Below are 8339 nucleotides of genomic sequence, written 5' to 3' on the forward strand. Positions count from 1 at the left end.
TTCAAATTCGTTAATTGATGGAGATGATATTCGCCATATGTTACATTCTTGGTTGGATTTGATGTCTTTGGTGATGAGGTATGAAGATGGTTGATTTTGAGTGTTTAATAAAAGGATGCATGAATTATTGTTAATAATGGTCGAATGTAGCATGATTAAAGATGTGAATAAATTGAAGTTAAGGAGGTTGTCATGAAAAATATGAGTTGGATGAGCTTAAAGAATAAAAATCTAGGTGACTAGAGGTCAAGGACATTCGGTCATAGGCTTGTATGCTAGCCAAATCGGCCAAGTGATTATGTGGTGGAATTAAGTGTTAAATGGAATGAAAATGATATTATATGGGGGTATGTATATTCGGCCATATGAGTAAATTATAGATGATGTTAAATTTGATTATGTATAATGGGCATTAAGATGTGGAATTAAGAAATTAGAAGTAAATGAACTTGATAGTATTAAGAGATAGAGGTGTGATTAATGTTGCACATCGGCTATGTTAGGATGTTGATGTTTCTTGATTTAATTAGGCATAAAGGGTGGCAAAGGGATGAATTTCGAATGATAGTTGGGTAACAGAAGCATTCCCTCCCTTGAGAGTTGTATGTTGGGTTTAATAGCAAAGGTAACTTACTAATGATGTGCATGGTGATTAGTTTTGATGATATGTAGTTGCATGAGTTATAGGAATATTATACATATACATGTGAATTGGATTTATATTTGCAAGGTGGTTACTAGTTAATTATTGATTAGTCAGGAGTTAAGGAGGTGATCGAGCAAAGGCAAAGAAGGTATCGGAAGCCGAGTTGACGTCTTACCCAACCGAGGTAAGTCGTTAAGCATGTAGTTGGTATTATTTCAAATGGTCATAATGTTTATGTATTGATGCTGATGGAATGATAATATACATATATATATGCATGTACGTATGTGATGATGAATTGTTGAATGAAAAGAAAAGAGGTAAGATGTACTGAGTTGTTGATCTCGGCACTACGTGCGGGTATAACCATTTATGACCATGAGATTGGCGCTAAGTGCGGGGATTAATTGTACAGCACTAAGTGTGCGATTTGACTATGTTGCACTAAGTGTGCGAACGAATATGATGCACTAAGTGTGCGAATTGACCATGCGGCACTAAGTGTGCGAGTTTGACTATGTAGCACTAAGTGTACGATTTGATTACGTAGCACTAAGTGTGCGAGTTGATTATATAGCACTGGGTGTGCGGAATCAATATACATTCGTGAATCATTATGGACATATGTGTGCGACACCATTGAGTCGATCGCGGACAGCGGATCGGGTAAGTGTCCTGAGTACATGGCTAATAGGTGCTATGCTTATACTTGGTGTTGAGCCCGGTAAGTTTGAACCTATGTGACAAATATACTTGAAGTCACGTACATAAAATTTATCGTAGGATGGGTGAAAGGCCGTTTAGTCGTTTGATTGTAACGAAAATAAATTGATTTATGAAAATGCTTCAATGTCCTATTGATGAGTATATGGAATGTGAATGCATGAATTGATATGAAATTTAATCGATAGGTGGGAGGAACTATGGTATGGTTCGGTATGGATGGAGTAAATTGTCTCGTTCCATTTTGTTTCCTCTTGTGATAATGTTATTGATGGATGGTAGTACATTGCTTATGACTTACTGAGTTATAAACTCACTTGGTGTTTCCTTGTCACCCATTATAGGTTGCTTGGACCCATCTATTTTTGCGGGGTCAGGTCGTCATCGAAGTCATCACACCGGATAGCAAGTTTTGGTACTTTCTTCTTAGTTGGCTTAGAAGAACATTTTGGCATGTATAAGCTATTACGTTGTGTTTGAACTTTGGCATGTAAACTTTAAGCCATGCGAAAATGGCACGAATGTTCGATTGAGTTGGATCAAGGGTAGGCATGAATGGACCTAGTTACTTTCGTAACAGATGCTGGCAGCAGCAGTGTCATGAGATTGAAAAATCACTAAAAATAGTAGGAGTGGAATTAATTGATGAATAAATTATGTAATCGAAGCTCGATGAGTCTGTTTTCATGAGGAAGTAACAAAAAGATCATATGGGCAGTATATTAAGAGATAATCAGATTTTTGTGGACAGGGCTAGAACGGTTTCTGGATTCCCTGCTCTGACTTTGGAAATTCATTATAAATTAACCAGAGATAATTACGGGTCGTACCATATATGTATAGATTCCTCTCTGAGTCTAGTTTTCATAGAAACAAACGGCATCAGTATTGAAGCCCGTGCAGGGAGATATCCAAGTCGTAATGGGCAAAGGTCAGTGTAGTCGACCCCTGCAACATGGGAGACTTTGACTAATAAACTGTACTAATTGGCCCGACCAAAAATTCTAGAAAAATACATAGATGGGCACATGAGTCTAGTTTCTGGGAAAAATTACGAAACTGATTTTCGAGTTACGAAACTCAAGATATGATTTTTAAAACGACTAGTACACAGATTGGGCAGTGTCTGGAAAATAAATTTTATAAGAGGTTAAAGTCAGTTAACACCTCGTGTTCGACTCCGGTGTCGGTTTTGGGTTCGGGGTGTTACATTTGATTGGTATCAGAGCTATGGTTTAGTCGGTTCTAGGACTACCATAGCGCGTATGAGTCTAGCTATACATGCCGAATGTTAATGTTTAAATGTGTGATGACTTCCGACGGTTGAAATGTTTTTATTTTGATTAGTAAATGGACCCCGGTGAAGAAAGAACCCTAGCGGATGACGTTGAGAGCGTAGCGGCTGCTCCTGCACAAGGGACGCCGCCTGTTGAACCTCAGTCATCTGCGAATAATCAAGGTGAGGGGGCTAAACAAGCCTTCTTTACCATGATGAATGAGTGGGTCGCGCAATATGCCCGAACCAACCCGGCTGTCCAACAATTCCCAAATTTGAATAATCCACCCCAAGAGCCTGTAATGCCATCAGTCGCTGATCCTGTGAGGCTGAGTAAGCCACCTGTAGACTTGATTAGGAAGCATGGGGCCGAGGAGTTCAAGGCCATAGTAACTGATGATGCCGAAAGGGCCGAGTTCTGGCTTGATAACACCATTCGGGTGTTCGATGAATTGTCATGCACACCCGACGAATGTCTAAAATGTGCTGTATCTTTGTTGCGAGACTCAGCCTACTATTGGTGGAGGACCTTGATTTCCATAGTCCCGAACGAGCGAGTAACTTGGGACTTCTTTCAAACGAAATTCCGAAAGAAATTTATTAGCCAACGGTTCATTGATCAGAAGCGTAAGGAGTTCTTGGAACTCAAGCAAGGCCGTATGACTGTATCTGAATACGAACATGAATTCGTAAGACTCAGTAGGTATGCCCGGGAGTGTGTAGCTGATGAGGTTGCTATGTGCAAAAGATTCGAGGAAGGATTGAATGAAGATTTAAAGCTACTAATGGGTATTTTGGAAATAAAAGAATTCGTAACACTAGTCGAACGAGCCTGCAAGGCGGAAGAACTTGGAAAGGAGAAGAGGAAGGCTGAATTTGAAGCTAGAGATTATCGTAAAAGATCGACGGGTAAAGCTCCGTTCTCAGCTATAAAGAAGTTCAGGGAGGACATTAATAAGTCGAGGGCAACTGCGGGAATTTCCATCAGGGCAAGACCATCGATGGGCTCCCGAGCTACTTCGGTAGCTAGTGTGGGCAATAATCGTCACGAGAAACCTGAATGTCCCCAATGTGGAAGACGACACCTAGGTGAATGTTGGGGCAAGTCTACTAGCAGGGCCTGTTACGGATGCGGTTCGAAGGACCACTTCATTAGAGATTGCACGGAGCTGGATGAGAAGAATAAGATTCAAGGTGCAAGACCTAGTGGAGTGACATCTAGAGGTAGACCACCGAGAATTTTAGGAGGCAGGGGTGGTAGTCAGAGGGGGGCCTCTGATACGGCCGATCGAGCCGAGAACCGTACTCCTGCTAGAGCATATGCCATTCGCGCACGAGAGGAGGCATCCTCCCCCGACGTCATCACTGGTACCTTCACTCTCTTTGATACTAATGTGATTGCATTGATTGACCCTGGTTCTACTCATTCATATGTATGCGAAACCTTAGCAACCAGTAAGACTCTACCTGTTGAGTCTACTGAGCTCGTAATTCGAGTATCAAACCCTTTGGGTCAATGCGTACTTGTTGATAAAGTGTGTAAGAGATGCCCTCTAATAATCCGAGAATCCTGTTTTCCGGCCGATTTGATGCTTTTGCCGTTCGACGAGTTTGATGTTATTCTTGGTTTGGATTGGTTAACCGCGCATGATGCGGTTGTGAATTGCAAAAGCAAGACTATCGATTTGAGGTGCGCAAATAACGAAATAATCCGAGTTGAGTCTGCGGACTTAAGGGGGTTGCCAGCTGTAATATCAGTAATGTTGGCTCAGAAATATGTAAGGAAAGGGTGCGAAGCGTACCTCGCGTATGTACTTGATGACAAGGAGTTAGAAAAGAAACCCGAATCGGTGCCGGTGGTTTGTGAATACCCGGATGTTTTTCCTGAAGAGTTACCGGGTTTGCCACCTGTTCGGGAGGTAGAGTTTGGTATTGAGCTTGTACCTGGAACTACGCCAATTTCGATCGCTCCGTATCGTATGGCACTAACCGAGTTAAAAGAGTTGAAAGCTCAGTTGCAAGAATTGACGGATAGAGGTTTCGCTCGACCGAGTTTCTCACCTTGGGGTGCACCAGTATTGTTCGTGAAAAAGAAGGACGGAACCATGAGGTTGTGCATTGACTATCGTCAACTGAATAAAGTGACGATAAAGAATAAGTATCCGTTACCGCGTATTGATGATCTGTTTGATCAATTAAAGGGAGCATCAGTGTTTTCAAAGATAGATTTGAGATCGGGTTATTATCAGTTGCGGATTCGAGATTCGGACGTACCCAAAACTGCTTTCAGAACGAGGTACGGTCACTACGAGTTCTTAGTGATGCCGTTCGGGCTCACTAATGCCCCTGCGGTGTTTATGGATTTGATGAATCGGATCTTCAGGCCGTATTTGGATCGGTTCGTAGTTGTGTTTATTGATGACATCTTGGTCTATTCAAGAGATGAGACCGAACATGCTGAGCATCTGAGGCTAGTGTTGCAAATTTTGCGGGATAAGCAGTTATATGCTAAGTTCAGTAAGTGTGAGTTCTGGTTAAGAGAGGTTAGCTTCTTGGGTCATGTGGTATCCGCATCGGGTATTCGAGTTGACCCGAGCAAAATTTCAGCCATACTTAACTGGAAGCCTCCGAGAAATGTTACCGAAGTCCGGAGCTTTCTAGGGCTCGCCGGTTATTACCGACGATTTGTCAAAGGTTTCTCGATGATAGCCACACCAATGGCAAAGCTACTTCAAAAGGATGTTAAGTTCGAATGGACGGAGAAATGTCAGAAAAGCTTCGATCAACTGAAAACTCATTTGACTGAAGCTCCAATTTTGGTGCAACCCGAATCGGGTAAAGAGTTTGTCATTTATAGTGACGCATCCCTACTTAGGTTGGGTTGCGTATTGATGCAAGAAGGTCGAGTTGTGGCCTATGCGTCGAGACAATTGAAGCCACACGAGAGAAATTATCCGACCCATGATCTCGAACTAGCCGCCATTGTGTTTGCATTGAAAATATGGCGACATTATTTGTTTGGTGAGAAGTGCCATGTGTTTTCGGATCACAAAAGTCTCAAATATTTGATGACTCAACGAGACTTGAATCTGCGACAAAGACGTTGGCTTGAGTTGTTGAAAGATTACGAGCTTGTCATTGATTACCACCCGGGAAAGGCTAATGTGGTTGCGGACGCCTTAAGCCGGAAATCACTGTTTGCTTTGTGAGCGATGAATGTACACTTGTCTGTTCTACCTGACAATGTGTTAGTAGCTGAATTAAAAGCCAAACCATTATTGACTCATCAAATTCGTGAAGCTCAGAAAGTCGATGAGGAATTGGTTGCAAAACGAGCTGAGTGTGTTCCGAACAAGGAATCGGAGTTTCAGATTGATGATGATGGTTGTTTGAGGTTTAGAAGTCGTTTGTGTGTTCCAAGGAATTCGGAACTCATTCCGATGATTCTGAACGAAGCCCATTGTAGCCGAATGTCAATTCACCCGGGGAGCACGAAAATGTACAACGACTTGAAACGTCGGTTTTGGTGGCGTGGTATGAAACGAGACATCTCCGACTTTGTTTCGAGATGTTTAATATGTCAACAAGTGAAAGTGGAACATCAAGTGCCTTCAGGGTTACTTCAGCCGATCATGATACCCGAGTGGAAATGGGACCGAGTCACAATGGACTTTGTGTCCGGACTGCCATTGTCCGCAAGTAAGAAGGATGCGATTTGGGTTGTTGTTGATAGGCTGACTAAGTCGGCTCACTTTATCCCCGTGCGTACGGATTTTTCATTGGATAAACTAGCCGAATTGTATGTTTCTCAGATTGTGAGATTACATGGAGTACCTATTTCTATCGTGTCGGATAGAGATCCGAGATTCACCTCGCGATTTTGGAAGAAATTGCAAGAAGCTTTGGGTACCAAGCTGCATTTTAGCACCGCTTTTCACCCCCAAACCGATGGTCAATCCGAGCGGATAATTCAGATACTTGAGGATATGTTGAGATGTTGCATCCTCGAGTTCAGTAGTTCATGGGAACGGTATTTACCTTTGATTGAATTCGCTTACAACAATAGTTTTCAATCAAGTATTAAGATGGCACCGTATGAGGCTTTGTACGGTCGTAAATGCCGTACGCCATTGTTTTGGACCGAGCTTGGTGAAAGTAAAATTTTCGGAGTTGATTTGATTAAAGATGCCGAACAAAAAGTAAAGGTAATCCGCGAAAGTCTGAAGGTAGCCACAGATCGTCAAAAATCGTATGCGGATTTAAAACGAAAGGACATTGAATATCAGGTGGGAGATAAAGTGTTTCTTAAAGTGTCACCTTGGAAGAAGGTACTCAGATTTGGCCGTAAAGGCAAGTTGAGCCCGAGATTCATTGGGCCGTACAAAATTTCTGAACGAGTGGGGCCGGTTGCATATAGATTGATTTTGCCCCCTGAACTTGAAAGAATGCACGATGTCTTCCATGTTTCCATGCTTCGATGTTATAGATCCGATCCGTCACATGTGATTAATCCCTCAGAAGTTGAAATTCAATCTGACTTGAGCTATGAAGAAGAACCGATTCGTATCCTAGCTCGTGAAGTGAAAGAGTTGCGAAATAAAAGGGTTCCGTTGGTTAAGGTGTTATGGCTCAAACACGGGATCGAGGAAGCAACCTGGGAACCCGAGAGCTCGATGAAAGAACGATATCCAAACCTATTTACTGGTAAGATTTTCGAGGACGAAAATTTCTTAAGTGAGGGAGAGTTGTGACAGCCCAAAATTAACCCTAGTCGGGAAGTGGTTTCGGGACCGCTAAACCGAGTCACCGAAAGGTTTGAATGTGATGTTTATTGTCTAGAATATGTAATCATGAATGTGTGAAAATTTCAAGCTTCGATTTAGTCGATTGCATGTGAATTTAGTCAATAGGACTTATATGAGAAAATTTTAAAATGTGATAGGTCAATGCATGAGGACCTATTAGTGCATGTGGAAGAAAAAAGGGACTTGCATGTCAAATTCCCCCTCCCTAATATGTAGTGGCCGGCCATGCTATGGGTGGAAACATGTCACCAACATGTTGTGTTAGTGATGTATGGTAAGGAATATAAATAATAAGCATGATAATTAAATAATGAAAGGAAGGGTGATGGAAAAAAAATAACATGGTCTCACCCCCTTGTTGCCGTGAATTGAAGAAAGAAAAAAAAAAGTGTTCATTCTTGAACATCCTTGGCCGAATAGAGGAAAGAAAGGAAGGGGAAAAAGCTTGAGAAAATCGGCTATGGTGGTTTGCTAGACTAAGGTATGTTTGATATTATTCTTTGAGATTCATGTATATTTTAAGTTGTAAGTGAAAATCTACCTAGCCATGGTTCAAATTTTGTTAATTGATGGAGATGATATTCGGCCATGAATGTTACATTCTTGGTTGGTATTTTGATGTCTTTGGTGATGAGGTATGAAGATGGTTGATTTTGAGTGTTTAATAAAAAGGATGCATGAATTATTGTTAAATAATGGTCGAATGTAGCATGATTAAAGATGTGAATAAATTGAAGTTAAGGAGGTTGTCAATGAAAAATATGAGTTGGATGAGGCTTAAAGAATAAAAATCTAGGTGACTAGAGGTCAAGGACATTCGGTCATAGGCTTGTATGCTAGCAAAATCGGCCAAGTGATTATGTGGTGGAAATTAAGTGTTAAATGGAAT

Source organism: Gossypium hirsutum, chromosome A08 (genome assembly GCF_007990345.1).
Source record: "Gossypium hirsutum isolate 1008001.06 chromosome A08, Gossypium_hirsutum_v2.1, whole genome shotgun sequence".
Lineage (NCBI taxonomy): Eukaryota > Viridiplantae > Streptophyta > Magnoliopsida > Malvales > Malvaceae > Gossypium > Gossypium hirsutum.